Source organism: Canis aureus, chromosome 24 (genome assembly GCF_053574225.1).
Source record: "Canis aureus isolate CA01 chromosome 24, VMU_Caureus_v.1.0, whole genome shotgun sequence".
NCBI lineage: Eukaryota > Metazoa > Chordata > Mammalia > Carnivora > Canidae > Canis > Canis aureus.
Window position 1 is genome coordinate 8,223,990 of NC_135634.1, and position 21,670 is coordinate 8,245,659.

The 21,670-nt window shown below is 40.7% G+C and overlaps 2 long non-coding RNA genes across 3 annotated transcripts; one reads left to right on the plus strand and one right to left on the minus strand.

Annotated features, from left to right (window-relative positions):
* Positions 1-817: 817 nt before the first annotated feature.
* On the minus strand, positions 818-14,694 carry LOC144295711 (uncharacterized). Its single transcript, XR_013362793.1, has 3 exons — positions 13,979-14,694; positions 12,441-12,527; positions 818-1,823 (listed from the first exon to the last, which is right to left on the minus strand). It is a non-coding gene; the product is annotated as an uncharacterized LOC144295711 (long non-coding RNA).
* LOC144295710 (uncharacterized) lies at positions 12,399-20,702 on the plus strand. Of its 2 annotated transcripts, none has more exons than XR_013362791.1 (3): positions 12,399-12,553; positions 13,452-13,566; positions 19,380-20,702. It is a non-coding gene; the product is annotated as an uncharacterized LOC144295710 (long non-coding RNA). The 2 variants fall into 2 exon arrangements; XR_013362792.1 differs by having other exon boundaries at positions 20,103-20,702.
* The last annotated feature ends 968 nt before the right edge of the window (positions 20,703-21,670 follow it).

Here is a 21,670-nt window from a genome sequence, read left to right on the forward strand (position 1 = left end):
CTTTCTAGTCTTTGACTAATCCCCCAACCCGACCCCTGGCCCCATCTATTTTATACCATTCTTCCAGCTCTTGTCTATTTACCAGAAGAGATGCTGCTCTGATTTGTGAGTCTTTGAATAAAGCCAATTAGATCTTCAAATTTATTCAGCTGAATTTTTGTTCTTTAACACAAACAATTTTGATAATCCAAGATTCTTTCCCCATGTCAAGAAACTTAATCATTTTGACAAAATTCTTTTTCTATATAAAGTGACATTCAGAGATTCTGGGGATTAGGACATGGATGTATTTTGGGGGGCATTGTTTAGCTTATTTTCCACCACACCACATTTTCCACATGTTTTTATTAGCCTGAATTACTGATACCAAAAACATTTGAAAATATCAAAAGAAAACAATATCACTTCACCATGAATACAGATACAAAAGATATATATGCTTAAAATATATTCGCAAATCTAATTCTGCAATATATACAAAGAATAATACATTAAATTCTGGAATGTGAGATTGGTTTAAAACAAAATTATTTAAAAATAATTCACTATATTAATACAGTAAAGTGGGAAACTCCTATGATCATCTCCATAGACACAGAAAGTGTATTTGACAAAATTAAACACCCATTCATGACAAAAACTCTGAGCACACCAGAAATTGAAAGAAATTTTCATAACCTGATAAAAAGGACTTATGAAACTGCTACAACTGAAATCATTCCTATAGGTGAAAGACCGAAAGACCAGTCACAAAGCAGAGATGTCTGCCCTCCACCCTCCCCCACCCTACCCCCCAACCTCCCCACCACTACTCTCACCCACACACTACAGTAGGTGGCTGATGTTAGCCTCCTGTGACCCTCTCAAATGACCTCAAGGAGAAACCAAAAAACGAACCAGAAAACCAGTTGAATGGAGGCATGCAGGAAATATTTTTAAATAATCAGATATGATAGACACAATGTATTTAGGTGACCTAAGGGTATTTCATATGTCTACATGGAAATCAGTAAGCCTTAATTTTTACAACCAAATAAATTATACCTTGTGATGTGCAATGACATCCTGGAGAACTGCTTGCAAGCACGTACACTCCTTTCCCTTTCTTCATATAATCACTGGTAAACTGATAAGCTTCGGAAGCAGTTCTATCAGAGCCATCTGATATATTGTCTCCTCAGTATGACAGCAAATAAAGCAATTGTCTGCCTATTTCGAGATAGGCCTTAGTCTTAGTCGACACCTTAGTCGGCACCTCTACTTCTATTCTATCATTTACTAGAGATCCTAATGCAATAGGCAAGAAAAGTAAGCAAAGACATGCAGTTTGGAAAGGAGGAAATCAACCATCTATATTTTTGGATAATCAAACCATGAATCTTTAATACCTCAAAGAATCCACATAAATGCTCCTAGAACTAGTAGGCGAATTTAGTAAGGCCGCAGGCATCAAGGTCAGCATACAAAAATCAATTCCATCGCTATATACTAACAACAAAATTTCATTTCAGAAAATGAAATTGAGAAAAAAAAACAGTTATGTTTATAACATTAAAAATAAAAACACTTAGGAATAAATTTGATTAAATGTATGCAATATCTTTATATTGGAAACTACAAAACATTACAGAGAGAAATTAAAGAAGACCTAAATAAATGGGTAAATACACCATGTTTGTGCATCAGATGATTCAATCTTGTTGAAGATGTTGTATCTCCTCAAGTTATTCTACAGATTCATTGCAATCTCAATCAAAATCCCAGCAGACTTCTTATAGAAATTTCCAAGCTGATTGGCAAACATATTTGGAGGTGCAAAGGACCTAGAATAACCAAAATATTTTGAAAAAGAAAAATTAGAAGACTTAACACTATCTGATTTCAAACTTACTGTAAAGCTGTATTACCCAATACAACATGGTATTGGCATTGGATACGTATAAGGATTAATAGAAGTAGATAGAGAATCCAGAAATAGACCCATACTTATATGGTCCGTTGGGGTTTTTTGTTTGTTTTTTTTACACAGATGTCACGATAACTGAATACGGAAGGGATTATTTATTTATTTATTTATTTATTTATTTATTTATAGATTTTATTTATTTATTCATGAGAGACACAGAAAGAAAGAGGCAAAGACATAAGCAAAGAGAGAAGCAAGCTCCATCAGGGAGCCCGATGTGGAACTTGATCCCAGGTCTCCAGGATCACATCCTGAGGCAAAGGCAGATGCTCAACTGCTGAACCACCGAGATGTCCACTTTATTTATTTATTTTTTAAGATTTTATTTATTTATTCATGAGACACACAGAGAGAGAGAGAGAGAGACAGGGAGAGGGAAAAGCAGGCTGCCTGCGGGGACTCCGATGTGAGACTGGATCCCAGGACCTGCGGATCATGCCCTGAGCTGAAGGCAGCCGCTCAGCCACTGAGCCACCCAGGTGCCCCAGGATCATCTTTATAACATATGGTACTGGAGCAGTTTGATATCCTTATGGAGAAAAAGACCCTTTACTTCACATCATACATAAAAATTAATTTGAACTGGATCATAAACCTAAATGTGAAAACTAAAATAGGAGAGGATCTTTGTTAGCTTGAGATAAGCCAAGAGTACTTAGATAGGACATACACGCAAAAATACAAACCATAAAAGAAAAATTTGATACGGTGGACTTCGTCAAAAACTTAGGCTTCTGGAAAGATACCCTTAAGAAAATGAATATGCATTTTGTGAAATGGGAGAGAACTTTTGTAAAACATATATCTGACCAAGGACCTGAACCCAGAATATCTCAAGAACTCTACAGCATGATAATAAGACAAACCAGTTAGTTTTAAAATGGACAAAAGATTGGACACTTCGCAAAAGGAAATATGCTAATGACCAATGAGTATACGAAAAGATGCTTGGTACATGAGTTATCAAAGAAATGAAAAATCAAAACCACAATGAGATGTCCCCATCCACACACTAAAACAGCTAAAATGAAAAGAAATGACAATACCAGGTACTGGTGAGGAGTAAAAGCAACTATAAATCTCATGCATTATTAGTGGAAATACAAAATGGTATAGCCATTTTGGAAGATGGTACTTTCTTATCAAATTAAATATGCCATTATCACCTATCGATTCCAGTCCTAAATATTTACCCAAGAGAAATTAAACCATATGCATATGTATACACATCAGATATGAATGTTCATAGCAGCATTCTACAAATGGAAACGAACAAGGGGTGGTGGAAAGGGAGGTGGTCGGGGGGTGGGGGTGACTGGATGACCGGGCACTGAGAGAGGCACTTGATGGGATGAGCACTGGGTGTTATGCTGTATGTTGGCAAATTGCACTCCAATTAAAAAAAAAAAAAAAAAAGGAAATACTCCAAATGTCCATCAATTGGTACATGGAATTCTAGTCAGCAAAAGAAAAAAAACTAATATACACACAAAATGGATAAATCTCAAAAACATTATGCAAAGAGAAATAAGCAAGGCACAAAAGATTATAGTACATGATTCTATTTTTATGTAATTCTAGAAAAGGCAAAAATGTTAATGATAGGAAGTAAATCAGTGATAGCCTGAGTCCAGCAATGGAGGAGTCAGGGACTGACTCCAAAGAAGCACAAAGAAAGTTTGGCGAATGGCAATAGAAATGTTCCAGATCTTGATTGTGGTGACGATTACATGAATATACAGTTGCCAGGACTCCCCAAACCATACACTTAAAATGAATGAATTTTATTGTATATAAATTAAACCTCAATAAACCTACTTTTTATATATATAATACACATATATACACATTATATATATGTGTGTGTGTATATATATATATGTATGAACATAAAGACAAACCTGGTTTACTAATAATAGTGGTTATCATTCATTAAATGTATGTTCTGTGATAGATACATTATATGTGTTATCTGTAACCTTACAACCTTCCAAGGTAGATATTAAACCTACTGTCCTTGTTCAGGCTGCCCTATCAAAACACCATTGATTGGATGGCTTAAACAACAAACATTTATTTCTCATAGTTCTGGAGGCTGAGAGGTCCAAAATCAAGGCACAGCAGATGTGGTACCCGTTGAGGATCAGCTTCCCGGTCCACAGATAGCAGCCTTCCTACCATGTCCTCAGATTGGGGAGGGGAGGGGGGATGGGAGTTCTCTGTAGTCTCTTTTATAAAAGCAGAAATACCATTCATGAAGGACTATGTTTTAAGTGCCCCATCTCCAAATATTATCCCATTGAGGAGTAGAGTTGCAACATACAAATTTGATGGGGGGTGGGAGGGTGGTGGTGGAGTAAAACATTCAATCCATAGCATCTACTTTCCAGTAGATGGAAAAATAAACTGAGCAGGGGACAAGTTCAGTGACTTCTACATGGTCACATAGTGGCTGAGCCGGTATTCACATGCAGATTGTTCTATCTGATTCTAAAGCCCCTGTTCCACTAGTCAGACCACTATCTGCCCTTATTTAGGGAAGCCGGAGGTGGCAACGGGGCAGTCACTGGGTAGCTGCAGGCCAGTGGCCCAAAGACATACTTTGCAGTCAGAACATGAAGAGTCTTTATCTGCCAGCCCAGCTCACTGAAACCCAGTCATAGTGACTGAGACTCCAGAGAATATTGCTTTTCCTTTGGGCAGTGCATAGGGAACATAAGTGCTTAATCCTTCCTTACTTTACTGTCCACATTCTGCAGCCGATGTATCATCTGTCGTGGAGAAGTTGACAAGAGGAGAATTATAATGCCAGCATCCTGAAACATCCCTGAATTCTTGAAGGGAGAGAGTAGACTACAGCTTTGACACAGGAGCCAGGACTAGAGCTTTGGCGTCGGACACAGAAAGAACATCTTCCCTGCAAGCCGGGGCTCTATGGCTCTCACTGTGATCCCTGACCTAGTATATAATCTTTTGTGTGTGCTGGCAAGAGGGATTCACGTTCTGGAACTGAAGTTAGGGAATAGAAAATGCCCATAATCAGAGCGACCAGTTACAGAGTGTTTGCTGTGTAGGTCACACTTCACGTCCATTACCTCATTTGTTCATCACAAACAGTCTTCGAAATTTTATGGATGAACAGAGGCTCAAAAGAATACATTTCCTCAGGTTCCCAGGCTCTTCCACATGGCCAAATGCTTTATGGGAAATTGGCTCCAGGCATAGCCCTACAGAGTGTCACCGTGATTAGTGTAAGGCAATGCTGGCAGCTCCTTTCCTCTCCCAATATATGGCTTGGGCAGGGGCAGTTCTATCAATGGGACATGAGAGGAAGCCAGCTGAAGGTCTTCTAGAAAAAGGTCTTCTTGCTGACACAATCAGAATTTTTCTTTATATATATATATCTTTTTTAAAATTTAAACTTTAGTTAGTAAACATACAATATTAGTAAATATTAGTTATTAGTATTAATTAGTAAATATTAGTAAACATACAATATTGATTTCTGGAATAGAATTCAATGATTCACCACTTACATACAACATCCAGTGTTCATCACAGTAAGTGCCCTCCTTAAAACCCATCATCCCTCTAGCCTATCCCCCACCCACCTCCCTCTATGAATCCTCAGGTTTTCTATTTTTAATAGTCTCTTAGGGTTTTTTTTCCCTTTTGCCCCTTCCCATATGTTCATCTGTTTTCTTTCTTAAATTCCATATATGAGTGAGATATATTTGTCTTTCTCTGACTTATTTCATTTAGCATTATACCCTCTAGCTCTATCCATGTCACTGCAAATGGCAAGATTTTTTTTTTTTTTTTTTTTTTTTGAGAAAGAGAGTGCATGCTTGTGTGACCAGGAAGGAGGAGGGGCAAAGGGAGAAAGAGAAAGAGAATCTTAAGCAGGCTCCATGCCCAGTGTGGAGCCCACAACCCTGAGATCATGGTCTGAGCCAAAATCAAGAGTTGTATACTTAATTGACTGAACCACCCAGGTACCCTAAGATTTCTCTCCTTTTTGATGGCTAAGTAATATTCCATTGTATATAAATGCCACATATTCTTTATCCATTCATCAGCCAATGGATATTTGGACTTTCTCCATAGTTTGGCTATTGTTGATAATGCTGCTATAAACATCAGGGTGCATGTAGTCCTTTGAATCTGTATTTTTGTATCCTTTGGTAAATACCTAGTAGTGCAGTTGCTGGATTATAGGGTAGGTCTACTTTTTTTTTTTTTTTTTTTTTTTTTTTAGAGAGAGAGAGAGAGTGTGTGTGTGAGCAGGAGTGGTGGGATATAGGAGAGGGGCAGAAGGAGAGGGAGAGAGAAAATCTTAAGCAGGATCCATGCCCAGGGCTGAATCTGACATGGGGCTCCATTTCATAACTTTTTTTTTTTTAAGAGAGGGTAGTTCTATTTTTACCTTTTTGAGAAACCTCCATACTGTTTTCTAGAGTGGCTGCACCAGTCCATTTTGCATTCCTACCAACATTTTGCATTCCTCTCCACATCCCCACCAACACCTGTTGTTTTCTGTGTTACTAATTTTAGCCATTCTGACAGATGTGAGGTGGTATCTCATCGTGGTTTTGATTTGCATTTCCCTGATGATGCATGATATTGACCATCCTTTCATGTGTCTGTTAGACATCTGGATGTCCTCAGAAAAGTGATGCAATCAGAACTTGAAAAATTTTTTTCTTCCACCAGACATTGTCGTGTCTCCATTCCACATCTGGATCCATGACAGCCATCTTGGCAAACTGAGGATGGCAGAGCAGTACAGAAGGATGGAATGAGAATAGTGGGATCCTGAAGATGCTTTTGAGTATCTGAATAATAAGCCTAAAACTAGTCATATAATTTAAAAGCAGTGAATCTACATTTTTCTGTTACTTGCAGCCAAAAGCACTGTATCTGTTTCTGTCCTTTATTTCTGTATTTTGAGAAGCACCTAATAAAAATATGCTTCAGACAGTCTGGCCTGGCTTTGTTTTGTTGAACCCACTTGGGCTGCACAGGATTCTGGACTAATGGTTTGTAGTATAACTGACCCAGTTGGTACTTTTCCTGGTCTCTCTAACATTCTGGAGTTTTGCCAAACTGCTTAGGGAAAGGAATCCAACACTGTGAGCCAAGGCAGCTTTTTGCTAGTAATTTTCTTCCTTCTCTGCACTTCAAGTTTTGGGGTCCTCTTTCCACATGCCCATCTCCACACACCCTAGTCCACTGTCCTATTGCTCTCAACAATTATCAACTAATCACTGAGTCAGTGAACTGATGAGTAATATCAGATGTTAGATATCCCAGAGATTTTTTTAAATTTTATTTTAAAAGTAATATCCAGGGTCTCCTGGCTGGCTCAGTAGGAAGAGCACACTATTCTTTATCTTGGGGTTGTTAGTTCAAGCCCCACATTGGGTGTAGAGATTACTTAAAAATAAAATCTTTTAAAAAAGTAATATTCAACATTGGGGGTTGGGGGGAGATGTCTGAATCCAAAAGAATCAAGCCATTCTAACTGGGGGAGTGCCCTCAGGCTCTCTAAGGCACAACCAAGGAAAACTTCCACACAGGTCCAACTCCCTATGCCTCCCCCTCATCTTCCACTTCTAAAGGCCTCTGGATAACCCCATTCTGTTACTCCACTTTATTTTGCTTTCTTCTTACTCAGCTACTTTCTTGGTGCTGACAGCCCTGCCCCCTAAGAGTAGCATCTTTTTCAGTTTTGCATCACACTAAACCTTGACTTCCACTTTCATCCAGACTCCCACCTTACTTTACTTCTGCCAGCACCCACTATCTCCTGCCTTTCACAGTCCTGATAAAAAATAATACACCTTTGAAGGTAGCCTCTAGGGTAACGTCCTAATAATATTGGCCCAAATCTCCTAAGACCTCCTTGTCTAATTCAAGCAAAACTGGTACTGTAGCTGCAAGCTACCTCTAGACAACCAGGCTCTATTAGCCTCAAAGAAAAAGATCTCGGCTGGTGCAATTTGCCTCATTTGGATTTTGTTCCCATGGCACAGCCCCAAAGGCACCAGGCATTCTAGTTTAGCTAAATGTAGCTAATGGAATTTTTCAGTGCTGTTTGCCTACTGTTGAAGAGACCAATTTAGGTGCACACAGAACCCTAGAAGTGGGGATGCCTAGGTGGCTCATTGGTTGAGTGTCTGTCTTTGGCTTGGGGTGTGATCCTGGGGTCTTGGGATCAAGTCTCACATCGGGCTCTGCACAAGGAGCCTGCTTCTCCCTCTGCCTGTGTCTCTGCCTCATTCTGTGTGTCTCTCATGAATAAATAAATAAAATCTTAAAAAAAAACAAAACCCACCACCTAGAAGTGACCCTGCCCCTAGTCACTCTCTACCATGCCTCTGCTTAATTTCCTTTAACTGTAGGTCACTGTGGCAGAGACTTCTCTCATACTTCCTAAGCAACAGAAATCTGATCTGATTTGACAAGTCAAGATTCCCAGCTAAAAGACTACATTGCTGGGGTGCCCTAGCTAATACGTTCATGTCACCCTGTTTTGCCCTATTATAGTCTGGGTTCCCAAGAAAGCAGAGCCTGAGATAAAGTGGATGTGTCGCTAATTTTTTAGGAAATGCACTCCTAGGGAAGGAGCGGTAAGGGACATGATGTAGGGAAGGAGAGAGAGCCGATATGAAGATGTGTTATGAAGCTGGGCATTGCTGGGCATCAAACACAACTGATCGCTCAATTTCATGAGGCCTATTCCTTTGCCCCAGGTCAGATGGAACCCCACTCCTAGGTGGGGATGGGGAAGCCTTGCAAGGAAAGCTACAGAGCGTAGCCAGGCGGCAAGGTCACACTGTGACGAGTCTATGCAGAGTTGATCCAGTAGTTGAGGACCATGGAGACAGGTGAGACCAGGAGTCTCCTGGAATGTGGTCAGTTCTGGGTGTTAACTTCTGGAAAGGTTTCTTGAAAGATACCCAGACCCTCTTCTTCCCGCCTCTTCCCTGGAATGGAGACACAATGGCTATTGAAGCTCCTTCCACCTTACACCATGAGGCAAGGTTGAGGATGAAAGCCACATGCCAAATGTGAAAGAGCACAAAGTCACAAGGATCCTGGGTTCTTGATGATTCACAGAGCTGCTGTGCATGTGTTAATGTTCATCATCCTCCTACGACAGAGGGAAATAACCCAATCTGCTTAAGTTGCTACTGTCAGGTCTCTGTGAAGGCCAGCAAAATGCAATTCCGAAATGATACAATCACTGTCTGAAAGCATCCTTTTTTTTTCCTGTGGACAAATAAAATGATACAAGTCCTCTAATAAAGGCAAATATGAAATCATAAACATGAGCTTCTATTTAAGAGGAGAGCTTTAATTAAAGGGAACCTATGGAGCAAATCACTAGAGCTTAAAGGGCTTTTGTTTTTTTTTTGTTTTTTTTTGGGGGGGCTTTTGTTTATTCTGGACGCTGCGCTATAAAATGCCTTGCTCTGTGCTGATAAGGAAGCTGAATTTATGGCCTAGTGAACTAAACAATTAAAAAAAACTGTTTGCTAACTAATCAGATTGAGGCAAAGGTCTGAAGGAATATAAATTGGTCTCATCCCTGTTTTCCTTCACAAGTCACAGATTTCTTCTGTGCTAGCTAATGCAAAGAGATAACGGCCCTCTTATAAAATTATTCTACTATAAAGCCTATCTTTACCCAATTAAAATGTATACTTTCTGTGTTTATGAAGGATTAGGTTTGTGAAATATGTTTAATAGTGGAAGTCATGAAGCATGGCTAACGTAGGTTTGGGGATAATGTATGAACTTAACGTAATGTTGATTATTTCCAATAGAACTAGCTTAAAATGAACTCACCAATTTTCTTTTCCATTTCTTGCTTTAAATTGAGTCACTTGTTTTCCACTCAAGACACAAATTCTAGTTGAACTCTTGGTGTTTGGAGGTGACTATTACTATGTGCTGAATGCCTGCTGCAGTTACTTTAACAAGCTTGAATCAAATAGAATAGCTCTTGACAGGTATGAAACCTAAGCTGATGTGATATTTGATCCTTCCATGCTGCTTGAGCTTCCCCTACAAGAGCCCTCAGCCCTCGCCACTCTCCATGCCTTTAGCAGCTGTCTCCAGCTGCCACCAGGGGTTTTTCTCTCCACTGCTCCACAGCTCTCATTGCTCAGGGCAATCTCCACCAAGCAATTAACATTTCCATGAAGAATGACACCTACTTGCCATCCCTGACATACGTGTGTGTGTGTGTGTGTGTGTGTGTGTGTGTGTGTGTTTCCAAGTCATTAAACTATAAATTTAAAGAGAATAAGAATACATCTGTCTCACATCAATAAGAATTGTTTCCTGACCTATGAAAAGAGAGCCCTGCTAACTCCATAGTCCTCAGGAACAGGTTTATGGAAATATATTCAGTATATATTCAGAGTTTTCAATCTCCAGTGGCTACTACTGAGCTCTGCAACCCAGTTCATAGACGGTTCTCATTTTAGTGAGAGTTTCCTTCTCTCCTGGGAAAGACCAGTCTTACCCTTGTGTTGGGCCAATTCCCAGCCCATTCCTGTCCACTGACTCTCAGTCAGAGTCCAAAACTGCCACAATTTACACAATTCCTAACATATTTGTTAACAAGATCATTCAAAGTATAACGTGCTTATGCATATAATAGCCATGTCCAAACATCTTACTTGTCATGTAAAATATTAACCTGAGAAGCTCAGAATCGAAGTTTATCAATAAGGAAACCATTATAATTTTGGATGCAATATCCAAGAAGCTGAGAGGCCCATAATTTTGTCAAAGCAAAGAATTGTCGTTTAAAATATGGGGACAGATTTCATTTGGGGACTGGCTTTCTGGGATCATGCCCCATAGAGTGTAAAATGTCAATAAATGACCAATGTTGTGAGGCCATCCATCATAGAAGTCCCTAAACATCCTGAAGATATGAAATGTTTCTATTGGGCTTCATTGAGCTTCACTCCCTTGTTGTTGCATTTTTAAGTATTCAACATTTGTCAGGGGAGGGGTGGTCTAACTCATGTGTCCTGGGATCTCTTATAAAGATGGACTCTACTAACCTACAGGCATCTAGCCCTGGATTGGATATAGGGTGTTGGGGAGTCTCTTGGAGTTAATTAGCGTATGACTGTCCCCAGCCCCCAACCTACTTCGTGGCAGTAGATATATCTTTTTTCAAGATATTTTTCACATTTTAAAATGAAATATAGGGACACCTGGGTGGTTCAGTGATTGAGCATCTGCCTTTGGCTCAGGTTGTGATCCCGGGGTCTTGGGATTGAGTTCTGCACCAGGCTTCCTGTAGGGAGCCTGCTTCTCCCTCTGCCTGTGTCTCTGCCTCTGTGTGTGTGTCCCTCATGACTAAATAAATAAAGTCTTTTAAAAATAATAATAAGATGAAATATAAATTGAATACAAATCTCAGGTGACCTATTCCAGTTTTAAGTTCTTGTGTGCTGCTCTAACCTGGAAAGAACTGCTTGTCTTTGAAAGCTTGCACTGAGGGGATGATTACCATGTTGGCCAGGATAAACGTGGATAGGGAAGGGTTTTCCCAAGATATGTTATTCTGTTGAGATTATGAGAGTGCACACACATACACACATACACACACATTACATATATGTTTATATATACCAGCACACCCATACACATATTATAAACAGTTATAACACTATGTATGCGTATTTTACATAAGGGACTCTGTGTGAATATTTGAGATTTTTAGAAATGTCTGAATACAGCCTTTTGGCGTTATTTTTAACATTGGAAAGAGGCATTTGACCCGACTTGAGGGTCCGGTTGGCCCTTCAAGGGGAGAAGGAAAACCTCTCCCTGAATAAGAACCACTTCCAAATCTGCAGATGCTGACCATCTAGTCTTCCTGTGGTGGGACCATCCCTCTCTCTCTCCCAGCAAAGCCCACAGGATGAGCCATTGATTCTTCCTTCCCAGCTGCCTGCGGAGACTCCACCCTGCATGGCCCTCAGGACACTTGGAAGTGCAAAGGGGACCTCACAACACCTAACAGGGGGATGGGAAAGAGTCCACTATCCACATCCTTAAAGCTGACAGGGACAAGAGTGTTCCCCTACCACCCTGCCATTCCCCACCCCCACAACTAGAAAGACAAAAAGCTTCAGTAAAACCCATAATACTAGGTAGTGTGCACTAGGTTCTTATGAAAGCCCAGGATATGAGTTGGGGTATCCAGGTCCTCGCTTTGAGGCCTGAAGCCAACCATGTTCTGAAAAAGAATTCTTACTCCCATTAGTCCTTATATTAACCTTAGACCCGACTGCTGGGAAGCTATGTGTTTCTATGCCAAGCTAATTGGCATTTGGCATGTTCTCACTCTTCTAGCCATGGGATGACTCAGCTAATTATTTCTGATCTGGAAGGTACCCGTTGTCGGGGAGGCCAGGGATCCACAGCCCATACCACTTACCCTGGCTTGACTGGAGAAGAGTGAAGGACCTCCTATCCCCTCTGGTGTTGCTGAGATGCTGAGAAATGACGCAGGAGTCACCCCTTCCTTCCCCCAGCAGGAGACAGAGAGAGGTAAACATCACAGTGACCTTTGACTCACTGGGTACCCCTCAGAAGGAAACAGTGCTGCAACATTTATAAATTCTCTTCCTTTCGCAGGAACTGCCTTCGAGTACTCATAATTTATGCATTGTTGTCTTTGCAGACACTTACTTAAATACACTGAGACTGGGAATTAGAGCAGGAGAGGCCACCTCACCTCACCCCACTCCCTTGTCGGCTGAAACCCTGGCTTCCTGCCTTATTTGTTCTTCTCCATAAGAAATTACTCAAGAGGAAGAGTGAATATCAAAACTCCCCCCTTGGGGTGGTTTTAGTACTTTTCAAACTTGACAAATAAAATCGTTAGCAATCCAGGGGAGAGCTTAGCAGTTTTCATGCAACACACTTCACTGATTCATAACAACATTTAGGCTTTACACAGTCCCTGGGACTCTGGAACTGTTTTTAAGCTCTGGGTTGTTGTCATCCCTCAAGGGTCACCTTGCTTTATAAACCAGCAAGTGCCACTGTAGACAGGAAGTGAGTAACAGAAAGAGCTAGTGAGTCAGAAACAGAATTGGGAATGGGGATTTAAAACTCTCGGGCCAGCCCCAGCACAGATTGAGAAGGAAGCGAGTCAGAGTGGTAACTGGGCAGGGGTCTATGTGCATGTGGTTCTTCAGTATTCCTATCATCACTGAGTCCCCAGCAAAACTGTGGTTTTGCCTCTCATATTTCCCCCTGGGAATCAATAAACGCATCCTTTCATTCAACCAACACAAGCTGGGTGCCTCCTCTGCTCCCATTGCTGTGTTAGGGTTGAGGATGTAAGTCTAATGGAAGAGAAAGATAGTCTAATGGAAGAGACAGACGGGAGACACGTGAGGACAAGGCCACAGTGATTCTCAGGTAAGCTCTGTACCTGTAGTCTGTTCACAGCTATGAAAACACAGACTGGAGGAGACTCAGTTCTTCCTTGGGGATAGGAGGGAAAGGCCAGTGAAGATCCTCCAAAGAAGTGACAACTGAACTAATTATGAAAGGTAAGTTAATTGGGTAGAAAAGTGAGGGAAAGGCATGCCTTTGCACACTAAGCAAAGGCAATGTGAGCATTTGAGGCAGGCATGTTGTGCAGGGAGAGCCACTCAGAGGCCAGGAGGGGCTCTGGGGACACAAGACAGTCTCCTAGCATGTGAGTGACAGACAAAGGAGTGAGAATGAAAGAGAAAGAGGGAGGATAATCATAATGCAGAGGGCTGGGAAAAGATCTAGAAGTGAGAAAAAGACATCAAATATAGACTACTCTCTCAAGAAGTTTGGGAAATGGGGTTGGAGATCTTACTAACACACACGTAGCTCAATCCTGATAACTTAACAAAGTAAAAACATCCTTTATCATCTCTTACTATTGAAATAGAATTTAATTTTAGAAGTGCAATTCGTGGAGTAAATTACCAATTTCCATTTTGCAAGAAAATCCATTTCAGAGGATGACCTTGACTCTTACTTTAGGAGGTAAGCCAAGTATGTCCCACAGCTCATTGTTGTCAAAGGAATCTGGGCAAATGATGCATCTGGAAGAGAGAAGAACTGGGCCAGCGTGCCATATTCTCATCAGAATATACTTCACAGACTGGTGTCTTGAGGAGAAAAAAAAATGGTGAACGATGATGTCAGCAGCTAAATTTTGCCATAATTTACAGGAGCTCTCCACAGGCCATTGGACTAATTCAGCTGCTGGAACATACTGGAAATTTCTCCCTGAGGGAGAGACAGAGTAGCTAGCTCAAAACCAGTATGATGTCATAACAATTGCCACCCATCACCCCAGGTGCATAGGGCCTCTAATATACCCAGAGCAAGGGCAAATGAGTAGAAAGTCTTCCATTCTTGCCTGAGGCTTTTCTTCTGTATTCTCTGGCTCATCTTTGGTCCAGAGCTTCCAGCCCCCACCCTCAATTTTTTTCGTATATTTATGAATATACACACATCCTATTTATTTATTTTCCTTTCTCAATTACTTGAAATGGCAACTGCAAAGAGCAAAAATAATCCTACCACTTAAAACACAACTATACAGAACAAAAAGTGAAAACTCCCCTTACAACCCCACCAAGATAATTTATTAAATGATTTATTATTTACTTATCATTTATCTATCCTTTTATTTTTTAATTATTCATGAGAGACACAGAGAGAGAGAGAGGCAGAGACATAGGCAGAGGGAGAAGCAGGCTCCATGCAAGAAGGCTGATGTGGGACTCAATCCCAGGGCTCCAGGATCATGCCCTGAGCCAAAGGCAAGACACTGTACCACTGAGCCATCCAGGCATCCCTTATTTATCTTAATTTTTCCTTCACAGATATATATCTTTTCTAACAGACAAAAAAAAGAATCATAGTATAAATTGGACTCCAGTTTACTTTCTTATTTAATATATCTGGACAATATTTTAGAAAATGTTGTATATCTTCCTCTTATTCTGGATGACTGCGTAGTATTCCATAGAACAGCTATATTAAGGTGTTCAACCATTAAGTTAACCATGCCTATTTATTCAGTTTGTTTCAATGTTTTGTGGTTACCTACAATGCAGCAAAAGAGTCTCTATCACACCAATAATAATAAAGTGAAAGGGGGGAGAGCATCTGCATTCAGATTCCATCCTGATTACTTTGACCATCATCAGCATTAGGTGTAGGCAGACATCTGTCTTCTTAAGACAATTTCTTCTCTTGGCTTCTGTGATGACACGCTCCTCCTTATTTTCCTCCTACCCAGCCACTACTTCTCAGTTTCTTTTTCATCAATTATTCATTCACAAATATTTGTCACGTGCCTCCCACCAAGCTAGGCACTCTTCAGGGCACTAAGCATATAGTGGTGAATAAACATAGGGTCCCCACTTTCTCAGAGTTTACTATCATAGGGAAGAGATGGCCGTTGAACATGTCATACAATGTAGAACAATAGAAAGTAATAAGGGCTATGAAGAGAACTGAAGCAGATCTTAGGAAAGAGAATTGGGGGTGCTCTTTGGATAGAATGATCAAGAAAGGTCCTTGCAAGGAGGTGGCATTTGAGTAGAGTAGGAATCTGAACAAAGCAGTAGATGGAGTTCTGGGATTCTCTAGGAAAGAGTATTTGCAGATAAATTGAATAGCAAGTACAGTAGCCCAGAGAGGAGCATGCCCACACATTCAGAGCAAGAAGGCTGATGTGGCAGGAGTTTAGTGAGGAAGGTGGGGTGACTAGAGTGGTCTGTCAGATGGGACTCCTCTAGATTGTAGGAGTGAGCCATGTTGATAGCTTGTTCTAAGGCAGTGGAGGCTGGGCAGTGGTAAGGAGTGGTAGAAATCCATAGGTCCTGCTGATGGTTGGGATGTGGAGTGTGAGAGAAAGGAAAGAGTCGCTTGGGTCCTTTGCCAGCCCTCCCCCTTCCACTCTCAGGATGTGGAAGGGGCCATGGACCTCTCCTCTTCTCTACCTATATATTTTCTAGAGGTAATCTCATCTTATCTTGGGCTTTACCTACCACCTATAGGCTGACGATGCCAAGATGATATTCACATGCCTTCTTGATAGTTCCATTGGGATACCCAATAATCTACTTCAGATATAGTATACTCAAACAGAACTCTTTTTTTTTTTTTATTTTTTATTTTTTTTATTATTGGTGTTCAATTTACTAACATACAGAATAACACCCAGTGCCCGTCACCCATTCACTCCCACCCCCCGCCCTCCTCCCCTTCTACCACCCCTAGTTCGTTTCCCAGAGTTAGCAGTCTTTATGTTCTGTCTCCCTTTCTGATATTTCCCACACATTTCTTCTCCCTTCCCTTATATTCCCTTTCACTATTATTTATATTCCCCAAATGAAAGAGAACATATAATGTTTGTCCTTCTCCGACTGACTTACTTCACTCAGCATAATACCCTCCAGTTCCATCCACGTTGAAGCAAATGGTGGGTATTTGTCATTTCTAATAGCTGAGTAATATTCCATTGTATACATAAACCACATCTTCTTTATCCATTCATCTTTCGTTGGACACCGAGGCTCCTTCCACAGTTTGGCTATCGTGGCCATTGCTGCTAGAAACATCGGGGTGCAGGTGTCCCGGCGTTTCATTGCATTTGTATCTTTGGGGTAAATCCCCAACAGTGCAATTGCTGGGTCGTAGGGCAGGTATATTTTTAACTGTTTGAGGAACCTCCACACAGTTTTCCACAGTGGCTGCACCAGTTCACATTCCCACCAACAGTGTAAGAGGGTTCCCTTTTCTCCACATCCTCTCCAACATTTGTTGTTTCCTGCCTTGTTAATTTTTCCCATTCTCACTGGTGTGAGGTGGTATCTCATTGTGGTTTTGATTTGTATTTCCCTGATGGCAAGTGATGCAGAGCATTTTCTCATGTGCATGTTGGCCATGTCTATGTCTTCTTCTCAAACAGAACTCTTGATAACACCAGCCCTTATCCCTAAAAGCTCCTCTCCCAGCCTTCTCCATCTTAGTTTGAGAGACTCCAAATGTATAGTAAGAGCACAGGACTCTGGAGCCAGCCTATCTGGGTGGGTCCTGGCTTGGCCACCTGCTGGTTATCTGATCTTAGACAAGTTGCTTAGTGTCTCTGTGATTTAACTATAGAATGGAGAGGCAATAGTGGAACCTACATCTGGGGGTTGTTATGGATTCAATTACTTATTACCTACAAAGTACTTAGCACAGTGTCTGGCACAGGGTAAAGCCTGGTATAATTGTTTTATATTTATGCCACTGCTCCCAGTTGCCCACCCTCTGAAATCATACTGACACATCACTTACTCGAAAAAGAACAGGAACTGGTCTAGGGTCTAGGAGACAGTAGTATCCCAAGACAGTTGCATCAGACATTTAATTATTATTTGGTTAGGTGAGACAGGGCAATGGAAAAAGCATGTTATTCAGAATCAGATAAGAATTGATTCCAAATCTTACTTCTACCACTTCCAAGCTGGGGATACTTGAAAAGTTACTTAACATTTCTAAGTCTCTATATCCTCATATTTAAATAGGAATAATATTACATGTCCCTCAGGGTACTTGTAAACTTTAAATAGAATAATGCATATAAAGTGTCGGCTCAGTGCCAGATAATAGCTATTATTATTAAGGGATTTGGCTTCCTCAGCCCCGAAGTCATCATGTGGCATCAAAGGAATGAAGCAGTTGATAATAAATTCCCCTCTAGCAGATCCATAGGTCATTTGGGAAAACAAAAATGTAAAAGGCTTTTGTGAGACTTCATGCTGCTGGGGAGAGGGTGCAGCCCCAGATCGTGGATCACTGAGCGGAGAGGAGTATCCTCTGATTACAGGCACCATCTCTCAAGGGTCACCTTTGCAATCAACCCAGACCCCAGGGGTAAAGCATGTTGTGAGCCCATTTCCAACTCTGTCTCCAGTTCTCAAGAGCATAATAAATCCATTAATGTTTAATATTTAAACAAAAACTTTCCATTATTAATCACTTTAAGCCCCAGTGATGATTATTAAAACATAATGGGGGATAAGGTCTTATATTTAAAGCTTGATTTTTAATTGACTGAGATAGAAATCAGAACTAAAAACAACATTGAACCGCCTTGTTTTCTAGAGCTTGTTCTTCCTGCAGGCCAGAGCCCTGGGGAGATGGCCTAGCTCCTCTGAAAAGCTAGGGCTGCCATCCTTCTCAGTAAATTTCCAGTGGCATGCCCTGGATAAGAGAGTACCCTCAGGGAGACCCAGGCTCTGGGTCACAAGGCCATAGCTAGGATAAGAGATCAGTGATGCTACCCACTCCTGGCCCTAATGCCTAACCCCTCAGCCACAAGGCATCTGGCCCAGCCTGAGGAACCCCAGGTACTGGGCATGTAGAAATAAGCTCATATTTTCACTGCTGGCCACTTGTGGGGAATTTCACCACGTGGATTGATTCTCCCTTATTTACTATGACAACTGGGTCCACAGGCATATCCTGCGGCCAAGGAGGAAGGACCCAGAAGGTGAAGGAGAGAAGGCAAGGGGCCTGCACTCTGCTGCTCCTTGTAGGTTGTAGGAGCTTCCAGACAATTGTGCATTAGGAGCTAAGTGGATTAGTCTACTTGGTAAAATGGGCTAGATAGCTATAAGGGGGAATATCCCTTTAATAATGGCAATCAAAAAAGTATAAAATTCCTAGGAATAAATTTAACAAGAGATGTTCAGGGCCTTTGTGGAGAAAACAATAAAATTCTACTGAAGAACACGTGATATTTGAATAAATGGAACAATAAATTTGATTTTTGAACACATCCTCTATATTGTAAGAAAGTAATTCTCCTGAAATCAAACTGCAAATTCAATGGAAATTCCAAGCAAAAAAAAAAAAAAAAAATTTACAGGGTTTTTTTCCTTTAATACAGAAAAAAATGATATCAAAGTTCTTCTGAAAGAATAAGCATGAATAAATAGCCAAGCAGAATAATGAGTGAATATTTGTCCTACTAGACATTAAAAAATATGATACAAGTATGGAAACTAAGGTATTATACAATTAATACAAAGCTCAGTAGTACAAAATGCAGAAACAGACTCATAAATTAATGAGAATTTGATACAGGGTAAAAGTGAGTGGGGAAAACTGACCTAGTCATTTAGAAAAATAGGCATTGCTACCACCAAAATAATTTCCAGCTGGAGCAAATATCTAAATGTAAAAAGTATATATTTTAGTCAAAATACTGAGACAAAACATAGGTAATCAATTGGTAATCTTAGTATGCAACTTTCTAGGTGGTCACCTAACACTATATATTGGCATAATAAGGTTTTTTTTTTTTTTTTTATGATAGCCACATACAGAGAGAGAGAGAGGCAGAGACACAGGCAGAGGGAGAAGCAAGCTCCATGCACCGGGAGCCCGACGTGGGATTCGATCCCGGGTCTCCAGGATCGCACCCTGGGCCAAAGGCAGGCGCCAAACCGCTGTGCCATCCAGGGATTCCGGCATAATAGGTTTTGATCTAGTATTTCCAATCGTGAGAATTTTTGCCAAGGATCTAATGGGTCAAATTCACAGAGAAGTATGTATAAGGTTCTTCATTTACACACTGTTGATAACTGTGAAAATTTGGAAACAACTTAAATATTGGTTACCTAAATTATGATATATCCTACACAGCCAGTTAAAATAATGACACACAACCATGCTGTTACTGTATTTGCTGACTGTCCCAGGGATTTGTGCTTGCTGACGGCCCCAGCAGTGGTTAAGTGTGTGCCTGTTGCTCCATCCTCACCAACACCAGGGGGTGTCATCTACATGCTTACTCTTTAGAGCTGTTTTTTATCTGCTGAATAGGCACATGCCACTGGCCTCAGCTATGCATGGTTTGCCCTTCAGAGTCCTCTAAATATCCCGCAGAAACAACTGATGGTCTAAAGGAGGGAACCTGAGCATCTGATCTGCAGAGCAGAGATACTTCAGGAGGTCCCCGCATCCCCCAGAATTGCAGCCTTAGTGTTGGTATTGCTGTGAATCATTGACCAATGACAGGATATTGCATCCATTGCAGAAGTTGGTGGTATTTCCATCTTCACCTCCAGAGTGAGCTGTGGAAATTGGTTGAATGCAGGCTGGGGAAACTGAAGCGGCTACATAAATGCTGCAATCGTTAAGCTTTGGAGACTGTAACATTCTGCTTGTGGCCTTGGGGCTGGAAGGCCTGCTGGTGCACCTGGTAAGGACTTCACTGTCATCCAACTACAGTAACTCAAGATTAAGGACGTGTTTGGTTTTGATCTTGTTCATATTGAGATTCAGCTGAGGCCGATTACCCCTAAAATTCCCCAGAGAGAACTGGGAAGTAAGAAGGATCTTCAACACCCTCACGGAGTGCTAGAGACAAGACCCTACAAGGGGAACCGCCACGGGGCAACTCAAGATTCATATGCACTGTTGCCATTGGTTGATAGGTGAAGAGGACAGCTGTTTGTGTACTCTGAACAGATTGTCTGGGGAGGAGACTTAGGTAGCTTCACTTCTCAAAAAGATGACTCGGCTTGGAATACAATTAAGAGTGATCATCTCTGAGAGATTTTTCTTGCTTTTTTTATTTTCTTCTTTAACCTGAGTTGCCCTGGCTCACAAAATAAAGATGGCGCTTCCATAATAAGCGTGGTTTAAGTTACTATTCCAAATCTTTGAAGATTAGTTTTCAAACTGTTCAAAATTGTAAATCTACCAGGGACGTTTCTATAGAATCCTGAGGTTATGGCAGTGTGTAAGGAAGTGGTTATTGGTTACAATGGAAGGAGAGAATGTAAACTACCTATGTTTTAGTCAGGCCATACTAGTCCTGCAAAAATAAAACTCAGGAGTAAATTACTGGTGAATAAAAACACAATTATGATCTCTGTGGCACCTTCCCCCATGCTTTATTTTACATTTTTTTCCCATGTGCACTCAGATAAAACAGTCATGGCATGATGGAAAGACAAACTAAAGCCATCTCTTCAGTTAGGTCCAACAACCTCTTCAGTATTCCAGAAATTCTAACAGAAACCCAATAGTAACTACTAAGACAGGAACTCTGGGAAAGAGTATTGGCTTTAGATTCAGGATCTAGATAAAGAGAAAGTTAAAGATTGATGAGAAAGGTACAAAATCGAGCTATGAGTATCATTTCTAAAACTCAACTTTAAAAGAATCAGTTATTCTTTAAGATTCAATTCCTTTAATACAGACTATCATTATTTTTATTACTTAAAGAAAATTTGAGATTATGACTCTAAGAGACTTGAACAAAAGGACCCACTTGGCTCTCAATTAAAGCCATATGTCCATCACTTAGTGACAGACTGCCTGAATTGCAGAGCTAAGGAATGGAAAACCCTCTTTAAATCTTCAACCATAAAATTAAAGTTGTCTCACAGCAGAAAGCATCTCATATGTATGCTCAAATGTGCATGTATAATCTGGAATGTGTATATAATTTCCTGATAAAATCTTGTTTCCCCTCATCTCTTTGGCAATGAAATATTTTCTGCTTTTCCATTTTTTATAGTATTCTCTAAATGCCAAACTTTAATAAAATTGTAGGCATCCATTATTTTTCTTTCACTAATACATCCCCTTAAGTCT